The 26,845-nt window shown below is 36.4% G+C and overlaps 1 long non-coding RNA gene across 2 annotated transcripts; it reads left to right on the top strand.

The window, feature by feature from the left end:
- The first annotated feature begins 5,529 nt into the window (after window positions 1–5,529).
- On the top strand, window positions 5,530–7,232 carry LOC123865108. Of its 2 annotated transcripts, none has more exons than XR_006795902.1 (2): window positions 5,530–5,588; window positions 7,047–7,232. It is a non-coding gene; the product is annotated as an uncharacterized LOC123865108 (long non-coding RNA). The 2 variants fall into 2 exon arrangements; XR_006795903.1 differs by lacking the exon at window positions 5,530–5,588 and adding an exon at window positions 5,603–5,653.
- Window positions 7,233–26,845: the final 19,613 nt, after the last annotated feature.

Here is a 26,845-nt window from a genome sequence, read left to right as displayed (position 1 = left end):
AGTGAATATGACTATGTCGTCTAAATAGTTTACGCAAAACTCTCGTACTCCTACTAGGATATAATCCATTGCTCTCGAAAACCCTGCTACAGAAGTCTTTAAACCTTGAGGTAAAACATTATAAGTATACGTCTTCCCCATGAACGAGAACCCAGTATACTTCCTAGAATCTTTATGCAAAGGTATTTGAAAATAGGCATTATTCAAATCAATTAAACTGATATAATTTACTCCATGAAAGGATTGTAAAATCTCAGATGTGAGTGGAGGCGCGCCCGCGTCACCTACCATTTTCTTATTCAACTCTCGTGCGTCCAATAAGAGTCTTATTGACCCATCTCGCTTCTTAGTGAAAGTGAGAGGACTACAGTAAGGAGTCGCTTCCTGTCTGATCACGCCTAGTTTTTCTAACTCTTCTAATTCGGTTTTTACCTGTTCTCTATACGCCAAAGGTACCGGATAACTGTGTTTTACAAAAGGTGTTTCGTCTAATAGCTCAATAACGTGTACGTACTTGTTTGTCAAACCTAAACCTTCCGTAAATACCTTACAGTGTTTGTTTAACACAGGTAGTAATAATTCCTTTTGTTCATTACTTAAGTTCGCGTCATCTAATTTTAATCCCTTAAATTTCTCATTATCTAAATTCATGTCTGATACACTTTGTTCCACTGGCCTAGAGTTTTGATTTAATATTAAATTAATCGTGGCTGCGTTCGTCTCTCCCCCTAACCTTTCGATTTTGCAGTCCGAATTCAGCCTAACACAAGACCTAACGCCCATATGTTCAATAGTCAAAGTGTGTTCACCATTACAGTTCACTATTCCTTTTACCCGCTCTAACCAATCGTATCCTAGTATCAATGACCTAGGAAGACGTCGCATAACTAGTACAGGTGCTTCAACTAAAGTACTACCTAACTGAAACTCTATTAGCACTAACCGATTTGTGCTTTCACTTCGCGATCCAAACGCGCCTTGTATTTGAATTGCTGGAATAGCGATCTCTGGCAATGTCCCATGTTCTCTTAGAATAGAGTCGTACAATTCCCTAGTTATTCCACTAATCTGACTTCCCGTATCTATGAGTGCACTCATACTTCTTCCATACAATCTAACACATACTTCAGGTAACCTAGGTAAAGAATAATCAACACTCACATCGGTTTGTTCATCTAATTCATGATACATTGTGTACACATTCAAACCTCTCCTCATACAAGTTTCACAAGTCACGCCTAACTCATTACACTCTGTTACATTTTCAAACTGGTTTTCCAATAAGATTCCTATACTCCTAATTTCAAATTGACTACTATACTCGTTATAATCAACGCCGCCTCTTAATAACCGTTTAAGTCCCTTATCTCCGGTCCCCAAACTCTGTCCTGGCTTCCATCCACTATTAATTAAGATCCTATAGACTACACCTATTCCTTCGTGATCTGAGGTCTTTCTGACGCCCGTGCCACACAAGACTAACTGATTTGACCTCGTTTGTGTTGGGCATTCTAGTTTTTTGATGATCCCTCCCCCACATTCTTAGACACAGTAAGATCCTCGCCCTCTTTCACGAACGTGATAGCCGGCCTAATTTGTTTAGATTCGGATACCGTAGGCCTGTTAAAGTTAACCCTAGAACCTAATCGACCACGATAGCCGCGTCCCCTCGTCGAATTTCCCCTAGCTCTCCAACTTCTTGTTGACATTGTTGCTACAATAGGTCGTCTCGATGATGACTCATTGTATCGTCTACCTCTGTAATTATTACTAACAGTACCTCTCGTAATTTGCCTAGGTTTTTCAACAATATTTTGCTCTATGTTTCGAAGAAATTTCGCTCCGTTCATGATGCTAACTTCCTCTGTTCTAGTAAACCATAATCGCTGTATATCTATAGCATAATGTCGCATAATAGAATTGACCAAATCTCTCTCACTAAACGCAATAGTTAATGACTGCATTGATTCTGCTTGCTCAGCAAAATGTTCGGACATCGACATTCCCGAATCGCTTGAATATACCGCATTAATCAATTTATATCTTATAGATTCCTGAATTTGTTCGGTCCAATAATTTCGTCTAAAATCAATCTCGAAGTCAGCGAACGTAGTCCAGCCCTTCGAATACAAGTCCATAACCTTCCGAGCATGCCCCGAGATGCAACCTAACGCTATATCTATTTCGCGATCTAATCCATTTACCGCCCTTATATATTTCTTTAATCGTTTTAGAAAAACGATGGGGTTAGTGAATGGTTTTCCGTCGAAATTTGGTTTAGTTACTGACGGCTGTACAACATATAAATTCCGGGTCTCAGATAATGTACTTGTGCTCGCGGTTTCAAGATTTGACCCCTGCCTATCAGATTTTTCATTTTCATTAATCCCGTTCGACTCGTGTGAAGAAACGCTCGCGATTTCATTTGAACCGGTATTTGAATTTAACTGTTGTAATTTTGCTTCGAACTCGGTGATTTTTTTCAAAATCAACTCTAATGTAGCATTCCCTAAGGTCGTTGTTTGTTCGCTCGATTCTACGGTACTAACATCGCTTTGCCCCGCACCTACTTGCTTTGTTCTACGTCCCTTCCTACCGGAAGACATCCCTTTTTTTTTTTTCAATTTTACCCTATTCCTTTTACCTACTTTGGTACTATCTTAAATATTTTTAATTTTTTACTTTCCGTGTAAAATTTAGTAATATGCAAAGTTGTAATTAGAATAATAGTGCAATACTGCTACAATTTGCAACCACATGCGCGAAGTGCTTTGATTATATGAATTCCCAGACTTTAAGCAAAATTTGTTAAGTCTAAGAAATAAGCACGGGATAAATAACTCGGTCTTTGTAATATCCTCTCTGAAAACCTGTAAATTGTACATTTATGAGACACATAGCTTATTTCTGCTCCTGCTCCCCCTATACATAAATAAATGTAAATGTACAACATATATATATATATAAAACAACATGCAGTGTGTCCTTAAAACTTATAATTTATAAATAGTAATGTAAGTTTATAAATTTTTCTCTCTCAAATACCCAATCACAATTTCTACGTTGTGTTATTTTTATGTTAATGTAAATCTAGTCATATCGTTATTTCGAATACGTACATAGATCCTGGTCACTCGGCATCATATTTCTGTGATGGTACGTGGATCGTCTCTGTTTAAAATTTGGTGATTGGCTATAATGAGGAAATTATTATAAATAAAACGGCTAAACTCAGGGACACCTTTAGCATTTGGAGTTATATGTTAATACACGTAATGCCAAGTATATGGCAGGCACAATACGTCGGGTGGACAATGTAGACGTCCCCAATCAAACTACCAGACTTTCGCGGTTTAAAAGAAGAACTTTATCTTATAGAATTATTATTTTGACTCATTCTACTCTCTCAAGAGAAAAACCTGAGGAGGAAAAAAAAGTTTAATTCATACGTTCTGGCTTGAATGAAAGGTCGGTTGATACATGTATATGCCGATTCGGCCATCTTCTACTGACCAGAGCTCCTTCTAGCACGGGGGGATCCCTGCGCCGGTATTCGGCATTTAAACATTTTTATTGGGGCTGCAGTCAACTTCCCTTGTTTCGCTGCGAAGCGTTTTCAATTGCCTAGGTACGGAAACCTAGGTTCTTTTCAATGAGCTCTGGGCTCGCCCCTTACCATGGTATATTTTGGTATATATATTCATTTGTTATATTATGTCTAAATTGGCCAATTTAGAAGTCGGGAAGTCGCTGCTTATAAGACATGGCGTGTGTTGGTGTGCCGGAACTCTGCCGCCAGGAGCCACCTAATCGACCGTGTGCCTTTTTTTTAATTAAATCCGACTTTATAAGTCATGGATATCAAATTAATAACTCTCCCGAATTAATGCTTTCGAATGTCCCTAGGTTTTACCAGAATGCGTCGCTCGGTCTCCCAAGAACTCAGCGGAACAATGACACACAAAAAAAAAAGGTTTATACCTGTCCTTTTGTCTGCTCGCAGCCATCGATGCTCGTTGCCTCTTGTCCATTACTTGAAATGATTATTAACCGCGATGGCACCGTGGTTAAGTCATTTCTCTATCTACTAGAAGGTCAGGGTTCGAAACTTTGACAACTATTCCTAAATCTTTCGTAGTCGTATACATTACAATTAATTTAAAACATCACTTGTTTAGTGCAGAGAATAACATCGTGAGGAAAACTACAAGCCTGAGAGTGAAGTTCGCGCTCAGTAGTGAGCCGGTGAAAGCTGTTCATGTTGATGAAAGACGATGTTTATACCGCGGTAGCTAGTAGTTTATAGCACACCACCTTATTTTAGCTATTGAGTGAATTTTCTACCAAATCAATAATTGTAACGACAAAAGTCATTCCATCGGTCTGCATTAGACTGCTAATTCAATTTTAATCCCTATTTAATGCTGAATAAGAGCTAGTATTATAAATAGATGAATTGCTGAAAAAAAACTAGCCTAAATTTTACTTAATAGTAAAGGAATTGTGATTGGTATGTAGGTCATATGAGAAAATCTTAATATTGGAGTTCAAGTTAGTTCGATACATGGTTTCTTTGTATCTATGGCTTTGTTAATATTATAATATGGTAGTCTAGCCTCCAAACAAATTGAATCTCCATTATTAAATGTCTAGGAAGTGTATCTAAATATAGCAAATAAAAGATGATAGTTATACCCAAGTGCATTTATTTCTGGTAAATAATTGTTTATTTACTCATACAGTTGAGTATTTAGGAAAAAAAAAGAAGAGAAACTGAATTTATTATTTAGACTGGGAATTAAGTAACTTTATTACATTAATTAATTCCTGGCCGAATATTTGCTTCCTAAGCCATACTAATTATTGAAAGGGGAAAAGCAATATTCAAACGAAAAAACCCTTTCGGCTTTATGTACATCATTTTATCTAAAATACACACATGCCCACATAATTAATAGAGATATTATCTACAATTCTTACTTCTATAATAAAGTAAATTTTAAGGACACACAATTATGCACAGTTTTATACAATCAATCTAGATATATCCAGTACCGTTAGTACAACATTGAACACCGCATACATGGTTAATAGTATCGACTACTCCTGACTGCCAAGGTTAACGTATTCATCGATAGTACGAGCTAGTCCTAACTGTCAGTTTTGGACAGAACGTAGATACCATGACGATACCAACATGTGGAAACGTAGGTCCAACTTTTGTCTCACTTACACATTCACAAAAAAGTGGGACAGATATACGCTGCCATTTTGTCTAATTTGGCATATATTATTTCGTTTTTTGACGCTATTGACAGATGATTAACAGCGTGACAGTGACAGTCAAGCGACACCCACCGCATACTCTATGGTATGTTTGTCTATGGTAATTCATCTATATTCACTCTGAAATCACTAAAACACTGGTATCCAAAGCCAAATTTTCGTCAGATTAAAAAAAGTTACCGTTCTGTTGTCTGTTAAAGTGAAAATAAATAAAAGCAAACTGAATGAAAGGATTTTAATATACAGAAGTTCATTTAAATAGTTATTCAAGAACTAGTGATTATAATATATATTGTATTTAGGTGTGTAGGTACTATTTAAATAAAATGCAATGAGTACCTAATAATATCGTATGTCAGCTTTATATGTACGTTTACTGTCTCTTGATATCACGTCTACATAGGTTTTTTTAGAATAATAGCACTTAATAACTAGATTGGTATGTACTTAATAGGTAAATATAACTATCTACATACCAATCTCTTGATTTGATTAAGGGAAGTGACCTAACCTATAGTGAAATCACAAGTGTAAATTAAAAATTTATAACACCCCCGACAAGTGAAGGTTACAGTAACTAGAAAAGACTAGAGATATAACTATCTACATACCAATCTCTTGATTTGAATAAGGCAAGCAAGTGATCAGGTTTCAAGAGTATCTAGTCGCTTATAGTGAAATCATAACTTCATTATTATTTTGTACCTACTTAAATAACTAGTCTATTAGGTACCTAGCATAAAATGGGTTCAAAAACTATTGAGCCATAGCCCATCACTGATTATTTAGTATATTTGTTAGACAGCTTTGGCTATTAAAATTCCAACATTTTTTTAGGCAGCTTTGGTGTTAAGATTACAACATTACATAGACTTAATCTTGTAATATACCATACAGTTTGGTTCTACAAAATTAAAAGCTAGGACTTGTGTTTAAAGTGGCAATAAAACATTTAATCTATGTATAATAGTTCAATAGAAAGGCAACCTTATATAACACTTTAATAAATAATTAAGTGATAAAGTTAACATAATCTCTTAATTTTTTTAACCCCGAACCAAAAAGAGGGGTGTTATAAGTTTGAGGTATCTATCTGTGGCATCGTAGCTCTTAAACTAATGAACCGATTTTAATTTAGTTTTTTTTTTTTTTGTTTGAAAGGTGGGCTTGATTGAGTGTTCTTAGCTATACTTAATCCAAGAAAATCGGTTCAGCCAATTGAAACTTATCAGCTCTTTTCTAGTTACTTGTAACCTTCACTTGTCAGGGGTGTTATAAATTTTTAAATGTTTATGCTTAGTAACTTACAAATATGCAGAATCAGGACATTGAGTTTAAGCTGTATGTCAGAATAAAGTGTATCTGTTTGTCTGTCCGCTAGCTTTTTACAGCCTACCTGTTCAACCAATTTTGAGGAAAGGTACAAGGTTCTTGTATCCCGGAGATGGACATTGCTGATGTTTTATTACAGAAAAACAGTTCCTATGGGATAAATCCGTGCAAATTAAGTTGTCATTATTATCATTTATTTGGTATGGAGTATTTGGTGTCATACTGGACTACATAGACTAGGTATCCTGGAAATCAAAGAGTTAGCACTGGATTTTTAAAACTTAAAAGGGCATCATGTAGTTATTAAATATTATAAATAACACAAGACTACTATCTATCTTAACAGATATATAGTAAAATAAGAAGAATATTACCTAATTGTCTAATTAGCAATTTAGAAAATTAAAGATCAATAATTCCTTTTTCAGTGAAACCCGAGCTTGAAAGCCTGTGGATTAGTGCCTAATCCACTTTGCTAGAAGACTGCATTGTGGTGTTCCTGCATCAAGACTACACTACAGAATAAGCTCCCATAAGCTGTCAGTGCAGTAACACTCCTGTACAATTTTGTAATAATATAAATATTTAAAATTAAATAAAATGTTTTTTTTTTCTCTTCTGTTTTATTAAGTATTAAAAAATGTTTTTATAGCTAGAACCAGCAAGAAACTCAACGGTTGCTCATTTCAAAGATTTTGATATATTGAATGAGTTATTGGTTAGGTTAGAGAGCTGTGGCAGGCATGCCAGTCTTCGTTGTTATTTTTTTATAACCACTTCTTGAATGACTTACTGTCTGTTATTAAGTCTGTATGTTACTGTAGTAATTGTTAAGCTATAAGTAATCAATTTGGTGTGCTAATCTTTGAATTGACAGAACCAATTTTGATGAGACTTTCACAAGCAGTTGGGACTTGGGGTGAGACGCAATCTTTAAACTAGAATGACAGGTTCTAAATCTAGTGCTGTCCTTTTCCGTAGTGCAGGGAGCATTACAAAAGGAATAGCATTTAAACCTGTCGCTTTAATTTAGTTTTGAACATAGATTTCAGGCAATATCCAGGCAGGCAAATTCCAGGATTGGTTACTTATGTAAACCCTAAGAACTTTTATTTTTAAAATGAAATAAAACAAATTAAAACAATAAAGATTTAATGACTATTACTTAAAGATCTATACCTTACACCTGTAATAGTATTAATACCTAGGTACTTTTAGATACCTAGGTATTAGGTACCAATAGGTGCATAAATAAGTAGGTACCATACAACTGTATAATTAAATTACATAAGATGTATTTAAGCACCTACATCATAAACAGTTCTTAATATATGTATAGGTATTCTACAAGATTGATGACCTCGGGTTAGTCTTGAATTGAGTTAGGTAGGTACTTGGGATCAGGGAGGCAGGCATCATAATCTGGTAATAATACTGGTGATCTGCAACCTGAAAAAAAAAATTGATTCAGAAAATCACACTAATATTATAAAGGAGAAAGTTTGTGTGTGTGTGTGTGTGTGTGTGTTTGTTACTCCTTCACGCAAAAACTACTGGACGGATTGGGCTAAAATTTAGAATGGAGATAGATTATACCCTGGATTAGCACATAGGCTACTTTTTATCCCGAAAGATCAAAGAGTTCCCACGGGAATTTTAAGAAACCTACATCCACGCGAACGAAGTCGCGGGTATCAGCTAGTATTTAATATAAGCTACATAAAATTAGGCAGATAGGGAGGTTAATTTAACACAACATTTCATTAACTTATGCCATGTTAGGTAGGTAGGTAGGTACTTGCTTGTCTGAGTGGATGCAAGCTGGCGTGGCTCCATCATCAATGAATGCAAGGAGTGGTAGGTGTTATAGGTACTGTTTGCAATTGTATAAGTATACCTACCTACTTCACCTCTGTGAGGTAATAAGTTTGAAGAACATGTACTGAGTGTTTAGGTACCTACCTAGGTGAATACTTCTAAACAACTACCCAGCTGTGCAACAAGCCAACTCACTATGGCTTTGCACAAGTACCTACCTAGGTAACTATACTGGTGGAATTTTAATAGATTAATTTTATTTATCAGATATTATGATAGGTAGTAGCTACTTTCTATAAGTGAATCCAATCATGGCAAAATGTTCCAGGTAAGTAAATGATGGTGAAAACAGCTGCAATGAAGAAATTTAAATAGAATAGAACTAAATATTCAGATACAGAGATAAGTAGGTACTAATGAATTTATCACTAAGGAATTGAAATTTAAACAGAGTAACACATAAGTACCTACCTGCTTGTACTTGGAGCCACACGTATTATGTACCTACTATAAGGCTTAGAATAATATTATGTAGATATAGGTAGGTAGCGTACCTACCTATTGTGCATAGACTTTCTTAACTTAGCCTCAATGCCCAATGGTGAGGGTGATATGGTAGGTACTCTTTGTGGTCGATCTTCTAACATTACAATTATTCTACCTTAACATTTAGCATTATTAAATGCATTCTGCGAGCCGATGGCTATCGCTGCACAAAATGGATCGTTCGAGATGCACTTTTATCATTTCAGTCTACGGACGTCTGTCGTCTAGGTAGGTACTTCTAAATGTAGGGTTTTTCAAAGAGGTTCACCACACCCAGCCTTGAGGCTTCCTGTGCCCTCATCCAGTCACTTAACGTTACTCTGTAATATCGCCAGTCAATGACACGGTATCCCACACTACACTTAGGTAGGTTCCTGAGGTACGCTGTGCTTGTACCCAATCTCCGCCCAATACGACAGGCATGGATTGTTCATTGCCACTTCAACTTGCTGGTGGCTTGGGCTATGTTAGAACCTTTCTTTGACGGATGCACTATGTACATCACAAATAACGCCGCTGAGTCAAATTTAGTTACACAACCACGACGGTTAGCTTTCACAGTCTGCTTGATCATTCTCCTCGCCTCCCGTGGGCAAATTAAGGCCCAGGGACTTATAAAATTTCATCATTTTGTTTATTTATCACTGCTCTCAAGCTTCTCTCACTGAGTATTTTTTGGTGAGTTACAATTCGACCACCGACTCGTAAACTTACGCGAAAATGACGTCATTTACTAGTTTTAGCGTGTCAAATTGGTGTCAAACGATGAACTCGTGGTTCGGATTTGCTGGTATTGGTATTGGTTTCGACGAAAACGGCTGCCATTCTCGATGGTGACGTATTAATCTGGTATTTGGTATGGTAAAGTAAAAGATATACTCGCATTTGCTCGATCAACTTTAGTTCGTAATGTTTCCGCCTGTGTCGCTGGCTGTAGATGTATGAAAAAACTCGTTTTCGAGTTTAGTATTTTAAAAACTGTGAAATCTTATACTAGCCATACTGATCCCAGCTCCACAGTTAGTTATTTTGTCTCATTTAAACACTTTGTTTTAAGTAGTTTAATTTTACGTTCAAACGTGGAGTTAACTCATTGTGCGGTCTAGAGTATAGACACGATTTTTATAGCCTCGTATTCATAATTTAAGGATAATGTAAATCTTTATAGCACCAAACAAAATATCCGGGACCACCTCTGTTGATGTCCGGTTGTGGATCTCCGATTTACGTCATATAAAATACAAAGTGTGTAATGCATTATCTGGATTCATTTCTAATTAAATCAATCAATTAATTTAATTAACTAGGATTGTGGAGCTGATTTCAAAATAATCTAGTCAAAATAATGCAAAATATAATACGTCACCCAATATCAGCTTCTGTCGGCTCAAAACACACACTGATTAATTAAGATTTTACACTATCAAATTTTACTAGATACTAATTTTAACAATACTAAAATTATTGTTTCAATTTTACAATTTTTCTTTTCTCAAAACTTTAATTTTGAAATATCGAAATTAATGTCGAAATAATCTCGAATAGAGTGATGAGTCTCGAAGGCTGAGGGCCCGAATGAATCCCTCTCGACGACTGTCCTTTTGCTAATATCGTCTCCCTTCTCTACCTTTCGACTTTCTCCCTCTTCCTGTAACAGAAAAACACACGAGAGCATCTGATTCGTCTTTTGATCGCCTCCTGCGCACCCCTGAATTTTTATTGGTGGACAGAAGAAATGGTGTTTCAAAGTTCCGCCTTTTGACACACCTCGGTGTTCCTGAATGGTCCGATTTTGGCTTCACAATTATTTCTCATGTTCCCATGGTGTTTTTTTACTTTCGCGCAATCTGGTTGCAATATATGGCATTGTTTATTACACTTACAAAGATTTCTAAGTTAAAATTGACGGCTTTATCAAATTTATGACCGACCCTAACGCAATTTTAAAAACTTAAGCTAATTTATTGTTTGTTTATGGATAGGCTCAAAGAAATTTTGTTTTAAGACGTATTTCTCAGTATTTAATTTATTTCATTTTTTTATTTTTTGTTCTACCATTCTTTTAACATTTAGAGTGATTTATCTCTCAAGCCGTTTGCTTTCTAAAAGCAAAACTTAAAGTAACGGCCATAAAAAAATCTATGATGAATAGGTATGACTATCTCACCAGTTTCTTACTGTGCTATACAAGGGGAAAGACTCCTTGTACACATCATCTAATCGTTCTTTTATTTGGGCGGGAGATAAGTCTTCATTAAACAGAAACTTGTGACGCTTCGATATTCGGTTTTCGAAATTTCCAAAAAACACGCGAATCTTGATGTTCAAACCACTGCTGAGCTGAGACTACGCTTTTCGTGTCGATGCATTTTAGTATATAAAGTAACACGATAAACGTACTGTCCGATATAACATAACATGTATCGATATGTTGGTTAGAACTATATCAGGCCAATTCATTTTGGGACCGCCCACGTAAATATAAGTTGACAAGTGTAAATTAAAAATTTATAACACCCCCAACAAGTGAAGGTTACAGTAACTAGAAAAGAGCTGATAACTTTCAAATGGCTGAACCGATTTTTTGGATTATAGCTAAGAACACTCCCGAACAACCCACCTTTCAAACAAAAAAAAAACTAAATTAAAATCGGTTCATTAGTTTAGGAGCTACGATGCTACAGACAGATACACAGATACACACGTCAAACTTATAACACCCCTCTTTTTGGGACGGGGGTTAAAAATGCTGTTTCAGGAAAATGCAATATAAGCGAAACCACAGTTCACGACGACAGTTAGGCTACGACGTCATGTTAGTACATTACTATCTCTATGACGTCAGGTAGCCCTAAGGTAGCCCTATTTTTCTTTGATTTCACGTCACCATAGACATATATCATCGATTCAGGCAACCGCGAGTTCGCTCACTCTAGCTCACTCTGGCGAAGAGAAGAAGGGAGCATAGGTTACATTATCCATACTAATCCAGACTAATATTATAAATGCGAAAGTGTGTCTGTCTGTCTGCTACCTTTTCACGGCCCAACAGTTTAACTGATTCTGACGAAATTTGGTACAGAGTTAGCTTATATTTCGGGGATGGACATAGGCTACTTTTTATCCCGGAAAATCAAATAGTTCCCACGGGATTCCTAAAAACCCATCTGCTTAACCGATTTGTATGAAATTTGGTACCGAGGTAGCTTGCGTCCCTGCAATTGACATAAGCATTTTATACCGGAAAATCAAACAGTTCTCAGGGATCTTTAAAAACTTAAATCCACGCGGACTAAGTCGCGGGCATCCTCTAGTAGTCCATAAAATATAGCGCCCCTGTAACGTGACATGTGGTTATATCGCCGACAACGGGTAAACTCTCCGAACAACCAGTACATTTAGTTTATTTCTCCCGGGACCGAATCCATCCTGAGACGACGGATGTATTGTGACATCATCCCAGTCACATTACATTCTTATAGCTGTCGTGGAAGATCCACTTTTTTAAATCACAGAAATATAAGGTGTGACCTTTATTTCTTAAAATTTTTGAAGTAAAACTTTTTCAAACGTTAGGTACTTCTGCTGAAAATGGCCGCCAAATCGAATAGCTGTTTTGAGACTGCCATAATATATATCAAAATGGCTGGTTTTGCATACAATCTTGTGCACTCAATGCACTCAACGAACTGTTTCTTAAATATCGTATTCAGAATTTAAAATAATAAATCGTGTACCTACCAAAACTACTAACTTAAGTTCGTGTGTATAGAAACCTCCTTTAAAAAAAAAAGCTTCTTATCAGTATGGCACTGTTCAGCAACTTCTATTATTTTTGTGCTGGAAATTACAGGCGTGCTTTTTTAATTTTTACAATGAAGCAATAATTTCTGAGAAGTGGGAAAAATACTTAATTTCGTTTTACTAAATAGATAAGTAATCGATCCGTATGTGCATTGTGTATTTGGTCCACTGTAAATCAGCCTTTCTGTATGAAACACGACAGCACCTGCAGACTTGTAAGTTGTAGTGTACAGCGAATGAATCCCTCGGGATGCATTCCGGGAACGTACTGCAGTCTGCAGTTCGCCGACTTGGGACTCGGCGATACAATATTATTTTGATGTTAATAATATCTTCTGCTAGCTGAGCTGTTGTGGTGAGAATTTCTCAGAATAATGAATGAATGAATGAAACTTTATTTTATAGGTTACTAGGTGATGCCCGCGACTTCGTTAACGTGGATGTAGGTTTCTTAAAAATCCCGTGGGAACTCTTTGATTTTCCGGGATAAAAAGTAGCCTAGATGTACTAATTCAGGGTATAATCTATCTCCATTCTATTTCAGCTTAATCCGTCCCGTAGTTTTTGCGTGAAGGAGTAACAAACATACACACACACACACACACACACACACACCCACACACACATACACACACACACACACACATACACACATACTCACAAACTTTCGCCTTTATAATATTAGTGTGATAGTGTGACAATATCTTATTTAGTTAGTAGTTTTATGAGCATTGTGTATTTCGTCGTCTTAGAGTGAAAACCTCGGGAATGCATTTTTGCTCAAATTTATTTTATTGCGTTATTGCGTTTCGAGGAAGACAACCTCGCAACGCACATCCTGATCTGACTAATTTGTTCATTCGATACTCGTAACGCCATCTATGACATTAAATGAGAAACTCGTAAATACTCGCTTCTGTTAGTTACAGCCCGCAGTTTTTTCTTCCTCCTGAAAAGTTACTTCTTTTACACTTACGAGGTTTTCACTCTAAGCCGTCGATTTGGGCCATTGTAAATTCACCTCTCTGTGTGGAACGTGATAGCACCTACAGACTTGTAAATTGTAGTTTACAGCGAATGAATCCCTCAGGCTGCATTCTGACAACGTTGTGTAGGTAAGAAGGTACAGTCTGTAGTTCGCCGACTTGGGACGATACTTGTGAAATACTATTTTGATGTTAATAATATCTTTTGTTGGCTTTGTTGCGGTGAGAATTGCTAAGAATGATGAATAAAACTTTATCTTTTTAATACCTAAGTACGAGCTTAATGTAATATTTTCAATAAAAAGTAACAATATCTTATTTTGTTGTTAGGAGTAAATACTTATTTTCAGTGTTAGTAATTAACTAATTTAAATAATAAAATCACACTAATATTATAAAGGCGAAAGTTTGTATGTGTGTGTGTGTGTGTGTGTGTGTGTGTGTGTGTGTGTGTATGTTTGTTACTCCTTCACGCAAAAACCACTGGACGGATTTGGCTGAAATTCGGAATGGAGATAGATAATATCCTGGATTAGCACATAGGCTACTTTATATCCCGAAAAATCAAAAAGTTCCCACGGGATTTCGAAAAACCTAAATCCACGCGGACGAAGTCGCGGGCGTCAGCTAGTCTAAATATATAGCACGAAAAGGTGACTGACTGACTATCTACGCATAGCTCAAACTAGGTACCTACCTACTGGACGAATCGGGCTGTTTGGTATCAAATAATAGTTATTATGACGTAAACATCTGCTAGGAAAGGATTTATGAAAATTCATCCCATAAAGGGGTACAATAGAGGGTTGAAATTTGTGTAGTTTCGGGCATAAGCTAGTTCAACCCCTAAAATATCACAAAAACAACAAACAGTACCTTATTCCCTAGTAAATATAGGACGTCAAAACTAAAATGGACAAAAATCGACGTACAAAATAACAAATAGTTAAACTTTGTAGGTGTGAACAGTTTCAATTACGGCCGAGCGTTTTGTTGTGCTCGTCGGATAAGAGTTTAGGTATTTTTTGCTCTCGGTCTCTACATGGGGAGCGCGAAATTAAATTTTACCGACGAAAAACAATATTACAGGATAAGGAAAAACAGAAGGAAAATATGAGTTTCATATTTTATCTTGTAAGGTTTTTATATGATGTCTTATTCATTGCTAGGTACTAGTGTCTGTCTGCTTTTCACGGCTAATCCGTTTAACCGATTTTGATGTTTGGAACAGACATAGCTTACTTCCAGGGGAAGGACGTAGTCTACTTTTATGTCGGAAAATCAGAGTGTTGATTTAAAAATATACATTAATATTTAACACGCGATTAAAAAAAGAAACTTATAGGATAAAATCGTAGGCTTATCGTACGACTATTATAGTACAGGAGACAGCTTGCATCCTAAAGACGGGTAAAAATTTTTTTGCAAAGAGTTCCCACAGGATTTTTATTAACCTATACGTCCATGTGTATTATAACAGCTACTTTGAAATTGAAATATGCTTTATTGTACACCATCATAATAAACATTACACAACAAAAATAGTAAGTAGTACAATTTGGCGCCCTTATTGCTTGACATTATGATTTGAACCATTAGTCCAACATATTTGTGAGTTACGTAACCTACAAACAAATAGTAATCAGACAAACAAATTCAACTTAAAACAGTACAGACTACATTCCCAATAATTAATCTGATTCAGTGGCGTGCATAGGCTTTAAAGCCAGGGCAAGCATTAAGGTAGGTATAAACTTATTTTCTGGCAGGTCATAATGGAAAATAAGTGTTATTTAATACAACTAGGGTAGGCAGTACTTTTATACGTCTATGAGCTGCACACCACTGATCTGATTATCCTAATCCATGACGTGATCATTCCTCGTTATCGTGATCGTAATCACGGTGATTGTATCTAATCACGGCGTGATCATTAGCGATCGCGGCGACCGGGACCTGCCCGGCACTAATCCGCTGACCGTTGTCATTACTGCCCGATGATCATTCATTCAATTACACACACACGCATACCTACGGTATAATGAGAAAGTAGATTCCGATTTGACATAGTTAATTAGTTATTTTTAACCCCCGACCCAAAAAGAGGGGTGTTATAAGTTTGACGTGTGTATCTGTGTATCTGTGTGTCTGTGTATCTGTGTATCTGTGTATCTGTGTATCTGTGTATCTGTGTATCTGTCTGTGGCATCGTAGCGCCTAAACGAATGAACCGATTTTAATTTAGTTTGTTTTGTTTGAAAGGTGGCTTGATCGAGAGTGTTCTTAGCTATAATCTAAAAAAATTGGTTCAGCTGTTTAAGAGTTATCAGCTCTTTTCTAGTTTTCTTGTAGAAAAGAAGGTTAGATAACCGTTAGGTTCATAATATTATGTCAATAGACAAATGTCAAGCTGTCAAGATGGACGTTGCCTAAATACATAATTATTTATTTGAAAATGATGTTTTGGAAAACTCAGATACTTTGGATCGTCGGGGGTGTTATAAATTTTTAATTTACACTTGTTTTAATTAATAGACGCGCTTGGTTGCAAACTGATCTGCTGGTAAGTGATAATGCATGTGAGGATGGAGCGCGCTTGCCTAGAAAAAGCGATTTAGCGTTCCGGTACGATATAACCAAAGGGGTATAGGTTTAATAAAAACTGCCATACCCCTTCCAGGTTAGCCCGCTTCCATCTTTGACTGCAATCACTTACCACCAGGTGAGATTGCAGTCAAGGGCTAATTTGTATCTGAATTTAAAAAAATATGGAAAATTCTCAGGCATGCAGGTTCCCTATAGAACAAACTACTTATCAGTTTTAATGACTAGCAAGTAAGTGGAACTTTTAGAATAGACTTTGGACCTTAGGCTGTATCATTTTATTGTATTCAAACTACGAACGAACACAAAAGCACGGTAATATTATCTATACAGTATTCTAACTCGGCCGGATCTTTGAAATAGATACCTACAGTTGCGCGGTACGTAAACATGCGGTAGGGCTGCCCGCCTCCAGCAGTTTAATAATTAATTACACTTGCCTACTTTGTGTATTAATCTAGTTTTGTGATTGTAAATATACTTTTTTTATATAAACAAATAAAATACTTTGTGAATTGCATAGGAAATGTTCAATAAAAATGCGTGTTGTTTTTTGATTGGTAGATTTAATTAAAAAACCATGTTTATGATTGAATAACAAATCGGTTTTATACATTTGAGACCGAAAAATATTTGCGCCTCGACTGAGACGTAGGAAATTAAACGAACGTTACGAATTATTAAATTTTAAAGTTTAAAAAATCCGCATTCTAGTATAAAGCTTTTAATTAAAAATTGTTTTGGGAAACATGGACAAGATGGAGAAAAATCAATACCTTTTAATTGGTTATAGATACCTACAGCTACTTTACAATTTATATATTTGGTTTTAAATGAAGTTCGGAATATTTTTTCCATTTTTTCTATATATCCCACAAAATCATCGCTGGGTACAATCAAAAAATTTGCGAATTAGTCTTATTGTAGTCCCGGTACCTTAAATACCGACATTCTGAGCTGAAATTGTTGCTTCTTTGATCGGGTTTCACATACAACGAAAAAATCGCGCGGTTATTGTTAGAAAAACAAAACACCGCCCGTTCGTCACTGCGGCACAGTCGCGACTGTCTGCGTGTCGAGCGCCTGCCGACATCGAGGTGCGTAGGTATAGCTCGCGTTTCGTCCGTTTGTATGAAGTTGGAATACTGATACATAATATTACCGTGACAAAAGTAATTCTATAAGATTATTCCGTTGTTCCATTATGAGTTACGGAACCCTAAGAACAACTGATTGATACGAATCGCTGCAAGGCCCAAGTGGCTCATTTGCTGAAAAATTTATATTATTTCCTGTCTACCTCTGCTCATTAAAAGTTAAGACCTACCCGCGACCGAGCGGACGTTCTCATTTCGTTCGTTCGTGGCACAGAATTCATAATAGATAGGATAGAAAGGGCAAAGGAGCTTCTCGCCGCGCAGATGTGTAGTAAAACATCAGTGCATGTTAGTTCACCGCAAACTGACTTGCAAAATGCTCGAGCAATATCCATTGATTTTTTTAAATGATTTATTAATTCTTTTTATGTTGACAGGATATATAAGCTTGAGAACGGTAACAGCTGATAAAAAAAGTGTGCCACAAATATTAACGCCAAGCTCCAGATTTAGATCTTTACAGAAGAAAGTTTATTCGGAAAACACATATTATACATTTTGCAGTTCTAAACGTTAACAGTTACGTGTGTGTATGTATGTGTATGATTAATTTATAATTGACTAAATTACAGTTCAAAATAAAGAAAATCCACAAGGAGTTATTTCTTGCATTCTACTTTAGCTTACTTACTTTTTGAACTCTAATTTAGCTGTGATTTTAGTTCATGATCAATTTACCAATGATTTTTCCCACTCAGTGTGCGCTGACAGTTATTGTAAAAACAGACGTACTTGCACAGTGTTTCAGTTTAATTGCCTTGCTTGAATGCTACAGCTTGTTATTTCGAATTATTTCTCTACTACAAGCCGTAATGGACACTGAAAAAGTGAAAAGACGTAGCGCAACCGTATGCCTAAATTCATAAGTTGTTATCAAAGACCACTCCACTTCACTTCATCTGTAGGCATCAGCCGCAGCTACGAAGAAGCAAGTTGTTATAACAAAAGAAAGCAGATACCATTTCTATTTGCTTAGTTCAAGTAATCTGACTTCTGTGGTTCATTCGTTCCTACTCTCAGTTCTCAGTTCGACGGCGGACATAAGAACACTAATTGCACTTTCGTTAAAAATAACAACTCAATGCAGTTTTCCTTCAGTTTTCCTTTGTTAATATTATACGGACTTTTTGTAGCTGTAGAAACGGAAGTTTCTTGTATTATTTTTGTGATTGCCACATTTTTGTGTTAATTTCTGTTATTCAAATACGATGCCGTTAAAATTATTATTCACTGTCTTTTAAAGAAGAAGAAAAGTTTATCTGTGTATGTCAAATATACTTATCATTGATTTTGGAAGCGCCAATTATTCTGAGAAATATATAATAAGAAGGATACATAGGATTAACCGACTTTGACTTTTCCTAATTTATCTAATAGTGCTCACCGTCAAGTTTGCCCCATTACGATTATCTGTTCTAATTAAGTACTAATAAATAAAATTTAAGTGTCTGTCTGTAATTTCGAAATAACTACCTTATAATAAGCTGATACATTATAATAAGGTATATCTAATACATTATAATAAGGTTATTCGAACTCACAGAACACTCTGGCGCTTCCAACATCAAAGTTCGACCTGTACCATAACTGAATCACACGTTTAAAATTTTTGTCTGTCTGTCTGTCGGTCTGAAAATGTTGATCCCACAAGATAACAAGGTCTAATCATAACAGTCTCAGCAATTATATTGGAACAAGTTAAAATGGCTCGCTCCAACCCTTTGACAGTATAATGAGCTGCAAGATTATATAGTTAAGACTCTCGTTAGCTGTCTAAGCGGATCATGCTCCCCGTGGAATCTATAATACTAGTTACAGCTACAGACTTTACCCGCAGCCGCGCGGTGTCTCCTGAAGTTAGCTCGAACCTTGTATTAAGGAACTTAATTGCAATCAACAGAATCTTTAATGCTTTAAGATGAAGTTTTAATTTTGACTTGACTAGCTATGAAAATGATGGTATATTCTGTGAAGACATGTAGAGTGTCATATTACCAGTACAAGGCAGGAAAGATTGCACATCAAACTTTAAAAAGAGATAACGGTTGCGTGTAATGCTGTCTCTGTCATTGAGAACGACAAAACGTAACGTCACGTATGGGTGAGAGAGACGACGCTTTGCGACACCGACGACACAGTTCGGTGTGCAAGGTTTTTAACTAGGCGTAGATGCGTCAATCAGTGAGTGAGGACTATTCTATTTAATGTACCTACGAGATGAAATAAAGTACAAAATAAGACGAAAAGACAACAATATGTAAAACCAGAATTCAAAAATTCGGATCTTAAGAACTCTGTTAATAAAAAATATAGTTTATCCGCATAGGTTTTCTCTACAGGAAGACAGTACCCTTTCTATTCCCTCGCAGTGCGATGGGACGGCAATCCGACATTACCGGAGAGAGACCCAGTACCGACAGCTATAGCTGTGCTTTCTGAGGAATGGGGGTGTCACTAACTTTGCAACTTAGTAACAATCCTTTGCAACTATCAATATGCATTCCAGTTAATGTTCACTAGTTTCATAATACGGGACAGAGTATCTATGCAACTTTGTGTTTAGCCGATAAATAGTGAGGGCTAAAGTTGCAACATCTTTGTTAACTCAGACACCATCACTAAGGAGTTAGCGACATGCTAATCTTCTGCACTCTGCCTTGATCTTGTTTAGACAAAGATGTACAACAATAAGTGTCTATCTTGGTTCTGCCAATAACATATTTTTGTAAAGCATCTGTAGATGATTAGTATTCAGCTGGCATGCATGCAGGTGCCGCAATCCAATTCCAGGCGAGTGCCGAGTGCGTCCTTTTGTGGCTGCGGAGTGCGGTCCGCCATTTTCTATAGCCACCAGCTTGCATCAGTAATTACGATGCTATTTGTACGTGTTTTGTTGTTTATTTTCACAATAATAGCCGACGGAATAAAAAAATCATTTACAGAAATATAAATTCTTTATTCAACAAGTGTAAATTAAAAATTTATAACACCCCTGACAAGTGAAGGTTACAGTAACTAGAAAAGAGCTGATAACTTTCAAACGGCTGAACCGATTTTCTTGGATTACAGCTAAAAACACTTTCGATTAATCAAATCAAATCAAAAAAAAAACTAAATTAAAATCGGTTCATTCGTTTAGGAGCTACGACGCCACAGACAGATACACAGATACACACGTCAAACCTATAACACCCCTCTTTTTGGGTCGGGGGTTAAAAACGTGTTTTATACAAAGTACTGCATATGACAAAGAAAATACAAATCAAATAACTCTCTAGAATAAGAAGAAATCTAGCATGAAAAGCGTTATTCATAAGAAACAATCCTTGTATTTTCTTCAAACTAATAATATTTAGAGTTATGAACTGCATCATCCGCGTTTTTAAAATTAAAAAAAATTGAATTCTGTGGGAAGTCTATGATTTTCCTGGAAAAAAGTCCTTCCCTGGGATGCAAGATATATTATCGGTACCAAACTTCTTGGACGTAAAAAGTCACACTTTCGCATAAATATTATTATGGAAAGATTGTAAAAAATATACATAAAAACTTTGTGCCAGACAGTGCGTAGAGCTTGTAGCGGCGTGGTGTAGACTGTAGCGGACAGCTACGTAACTGCTACATAATAATATAAGCCTAGTGGTTAAACGTTAGGTATGTATTTCTTTACTCGAGGTTGGTAATTCGAGTCCAGGTACACATCTCTAACTCGGAGTTATGACAGTATGTGTTTCAAGCAATTCAATATAACTTTCTTTAGGAAAACATTGTAAGGAAACCTGCTTGTCTGAGAGTTCTCCATAATTTCTCAAAGATGTGTGAAGTCTGCCATCCTCACGGGCCAGCGTGGCAGACTATGGCCTTTCTCATTCTGAGAAGACCGTTCTCAGTAGTGTGCTGACGATCATGATGATGATAGAAAAGCTTTAGCTTCTTGTGTAGGTTTCAGGGTTGCTAGTTGCTAGAGAAACTAAACGCTCCAGCGATAGTAGCCCGTCATATCGCCGTCATATTTTCCGCGAGCCGGGTGCTCCTAATAATGGAGGCCTATCTGCGAATGTTCGCAGTTTGTCGGAATTTGCGACATACTACATTATGGCTTAATTGCTTCCGCCCCGCGATGGGAAAGCGCTTTTAGCGAAGTTCACACTTGCGACTTTGTCTTGTTGCCTTGAAAGAAAGATAAAAATGTATTTTGTCGTTGACAAAAAACATACAAAATATGTAATATTTTCATCTGTAACATTATCCCGAATGGGTGTAAAGCAGCATAATGCCTTACATCCAGCTACCTCAACACGTCTGTAGATATACGAGTAACAGAATGATAAACTATTTAAGGAAGCGGTAAGTAAGTTAGCGACAAAAAATAGGGAGCAATGGAGAACCATCGTAGCAAAGATTACATCTAAGGGGAGCCACGGTCCTCAAAATTAGGAAAAGAAGAAGAAGAAATAAGTAAGCATTAAACTTTAAGCCCTAAAAAAGGCAAATTCTTTAAGCTCTAGAAGCATGTGATTGTGTACCTACATATGCAAGCCTTGCAGGAATATGTTGCCAAACAGGCACGACAGGTCTGATGCAAATCAATTTATTAGAAAAACTGTATTTTTTGTGTCATTTTATGTATTCACGCAGTGCTTATATTTTGTGCCTATGTGCAAAACAAAATACCTGTAGCAACTTTTTGCTGAGGAACATGCCTCTAGTGTGTACTGGTTCTTATCGAATGCCTTTGTTCTAAAACGCCCGCACCTAAAAGTTCATTTTGCTGTAATTATAATCCAAACTTTAAACTTTGTCTTTTGAAAAGCGTTCCACCTTGCCAACTCGGTAGGTACCGACTACCGATGCTTGGTCTACAAGGTAATAATTTCCAGAATTTTCTAGTTTCATTCACCTGAAATATTAAATGAAATGAAATGTATAAGACTAGAATCCCGATACTTTTTACTAATGGGTAATTTGGAAAGCTGTTATTTTAATTTATTTATTTATTTATTGTCAACCAAAACAGATTACAATAATTACATTAACTTAATTCTTAAATTGCAACATCTTGACCTTATTGTAACCCTATATGGTCGCACAACATGACTATGGTTTTTTAGGCACGCTTAGTTATTATTTTATATTAATAAATTAAATTTAATATAAACACTTAATAAGTACAAATTCTATTTTTAATTTCTCGATGGCATTTGTAAACTCCTTTTTGAAATCTGAAACCAAAGCGCTTCTAATTTTTTCGATTTTGGAATCTAAAAGTTGACCAAACTGATCATAAGATAAGGTAGGAGCACTTGTACTTGTACACTGCGTAGGGCCCGCTACGGAAGATTTAGGAAGAGTGCCACAGGCAATGTCATCGTAAGACATGTTACTGGATTCTTCCGACAATAGTAATTCGAACTGGTTGCGCACTGGGGTATTTTCGTTTCTGCGTCGAGTAACGTTCATGCACGAAGGACATTCCCATGACCGTTTCACTTTTTGGATGTGTTCTGTGTAGAATTCTTTACTTATGTTAAGACATTTATAGTCATAAGTACTGCGACAGGAACAGCAACTCAACAGTTCCCCACGCTCAATATCCTTATTACATGCTTGACACTTCATGATTATGAGTTAATTAACCCTTAAAACTGTCGAAATAAGTACAATCAATGAAGGAATTCAAATAAAATGCACCGCCCATATATTGTTAGGAACTGACGAAGAAACAGCACATGCCAATTTGACCCGTCGTACACTAGCAATTAGGTCGAAGAACACGCATGACTGTTTGCAATAAGTCAATGTGAGGGTAATGGTCGGTAACAGCTGATTTTATTCATAATATTAACACTGTTATTTCACTGAAATCAAGTCACTATTTTTATTATTTTATACACTGATGTTAAGTTTGGTATTAAAACTTTAGGTTCGATACACTTCTTGAAGTAACTTAGGCTATTGTTATAAGAAAAACAAATAGATCACAATGTAAACAATGCGCGCCGTGTACCGTGCAAACGAAGAAGTGAATATTAGGAAATGCTTGCTTTCACGGCAAAGCAAAACTCCGTGAAGAAACCTGCATGCTTAAGAGTACTCCATGATGTTCTCAAAGATGTGTGAAGTCTGCCAATCCGCACTTAGTCTGCATCGTGGACGATGTCCAATCCTTGTCATTCGGAGAGGAGACTCGTGCTCAGTAGTGGGCCGGTGATGGGTAGAAGATGATGATGATGATGATGATGATGATCAGAACATCATCGCAGTAGAGACCAACCTACATTATTACTTAGGTATAGCAAGTTGGTTAAACCGCAGGAACTAGCCAGTGCTCTGTATAATTTAACCACTGTTCCTTAGGGTTGACACCACACCAAAATTGACTCGGCTGAAAATTAGCTTTAACGGGGAAGGAAAACATTGTGGGTAAACCTGCATGCTTAAGAGTAGTCCATGATAATTCTCAAAGGTGTGTGAAGTCTGGCAATCCGCACTTATCTAAGTGGAATCCAGTGGGAACTCTTTAATTTTCCGGGATAAAAAGTAGCCTATATCCGTCCCCGATATGTAAGCTAACTCTATTACCAAATTTTTCATCAAAATCAGTTAAACTGTAGGTCCGTAAAAAGCTATCAGACAGACATACAGACACACTTTCACATTTATAATATTAGTATGGATGGATATGGAAGTATGGATGGATTTAGATTATTACTATTCCCTGTTTTAGGAATTGGAATGTAAGTGCCAGCCCTTGTCGGTCGTGCATAGATTATGCGTCCTATTTGAATCTCGCGGTCAGCCCATTTTACGCAACGATGCATTCGACAGCTCCGCCGAAAACACGACCTCCGCTCGGTATTCTAATATCCCCCGAAAATGTTACTTAAAACCTTTAAAATTATATCTCATCAAAAACATATTGGATTAAATTAATTTTTATTTTACGCTTTTTAAACTTTCTATCTTGAAATGGTTTGTGTAAGACAGGTATGTACACATTACGCACTACCATGCCATAGAATTTGTCCTTATTAGAATTTGGCTGGATATGGATACTAATCTAATATGTATTGGTCGTATAGTAATAGCCGGTGTAATAAGAAAACTATAAAAGAGCTGATAATCTTCAAACGCTGAACAAATTTTCTTGGATAAACGAAAACAAAACAAAAAACCACATCAAAATCGTTCGTTTAGGTGCTACGATACCACAGCAGACAAATACACAGATACACAGCCACACAGATAAATACGCCAAACTTATAACACTCCTTTTTTTGGGTCGGGGTTTAAAAAGTAATGCAAATGAAGCGGCGAGGATAGCCTATCTTAATGCCGAAGGCTTTCTGCAAAAAAATTAATAGTTATGCGCAAGAAAAAACCCCAGGGCTGACATGGAATCTAAAATTACCCTGGGGGTTTCCGGCTTGCGTATTTTTATTATTCATTATAATATTTCCGATAACAAGTTCCATATCTTTATGGCCCCAACCGAAATAAAAATGAAGCACAAACTCAACTAGGAATAAGATCCTACTTGACATGCGGATAGTTATTATGACGTAGACATTCGCTAAGAAAGGATTTTGGAAATTCAGCTCAAGGGGGAAAATAGGGGTTTGCATATTATGTAGTATACGCGGATGAAGTCGCGGGCATGCGCTAGTTTTTATATAAATTCAATATGGCGGCTGAATGGCGCCATTTTCATATGTGAAATTTTTTACTTTTTAATTCGTTTCCTGGCGGGCAGTCGAATTTCTTCCTGTATTTTATTTTTACGACGAAACCTCTTGCTCTACTAGTTCAGTACTCTAGAGAAGTCATCACAATTTGTGTAGGTAGGCCTAAGCCTATTCAAAATCCAAAAATGAAAAACCTGTACTTCTGAATGAAAAATATAGGTATTTAGTTATATTTTAACCATTTATATACCGGGACGGATATCAAACGGCAAGACTACCCAAAATCCAAAAATAAAAACCTCTGTATGAAAATATAGGTATTTAATTTATACCATTCCTACATGTACCGAGTCGGATATCAAACGGCTCAAAGCTCAACACAAAATGGAAATACCCGCGGCGCGCACAAAATCACTCTGTATAATTAAAACTGTCCATAGTCCCACTATTTATTGTTGTGTGACACTTTTGGTTTTTATTTTTGAATATCTTTTGTTGTGGGATCCGAATAATAGATTGTTTAAACCTACAGTAAAACCGTGATACGAGCGAAAAACTAAACTTGAGAACGTCTACAAGCGGGAAATCGCGTCTATTATGCGTTTTTCTGATTCTCTACGATTTGCCAGTCTTCCTTAGGGTTCCGTTTCTCAAAAGGAAAAACGGAACTCTTGTAGGATCAATTTGTTGTCTGTCCGTCTTGCCTAGCATATTACTAACTATGCATAGAGACTCTTAACTTGACCCAATACATGACTGATTTTCCCACGAAAAAAAGCCCGAATGGCTAGAAATGGCAATAGATGAGCATTTGTTCAAAATAGTATATAATCATAATCATAATCATAATCATAATAATCATATTCTTTATTTGCTGAATACAGGTAAAAAAAGTTGTACAAAGAGCATAAAATGAGTCCAATGTATTCACCATTTCTGGCATGCAAATATAGTAATTAATATAATAATTAATTGGTCAAATAGTACAATGTCAAAAATTAAAATATGTTAAAAATTAATATTATGTCACAATAAAATTATTATTATACCTATATTATTTTACAGTGCCAACATGTCATTTATTGAATAAAAACATTTATTTATCAACCACGAAAAAAGATCTTTTTTGAAACGTGCTAAAGAAGTTAACTGACGTAAGCCTGGGGGTAGTTTATTATATATTTTTATGCACATGGCATGACTACACTTTCGGTATGCTGCATTATTGGCTCTATATGTTGTTACTAGTCGATCCCTATTTCTTGAGTTCCTCGGATAAATATCACGTGCTTTGCTAAACAAATATTCGTGTTGTTTAACAAATACACAAATATCAAATATATACATAGACGGGAGTGGGAGAATGTGTAATTGTTGAAATAATGGTCGACAGGAGTCTAAGTAGAAGGCTCCTGTCATAGCCCTTACACACCTCTTTTGTGCTATAAACGCCCTATTAGCTTCACTAGAGTTTCCCCACAATATCAATCCGTATCGGAGGACGGACGCAACGTATCCATGATAAGCTGCAAGAACCGTATTTGGTAAGGCCGTTTTACGCAATCTATAAAGCACGTAAACATATCGATTAATCTTTTTGCATACCATGTCAACATGTTCCTTCCAC

Source organism: Maniola jurtina, chromosome 1 (genome assembly GCF_905333055.1).
Source record: "Maniola jurtina chromosome 1, ilManJurt1.1, whole genome shotgun sequence".
Taxonomy (NCBI): domain Eukaryota; kingdom Metazoa; phylum Arthropoda; class Insecta; order Lepidoptera; family Nymphalidae; genus Maniola; species Maniola jurtina.
Note: the sequence above shows the minus strand (reverse complement) of the source record. Positions and strands in the feature narration are given on the sequence as shown.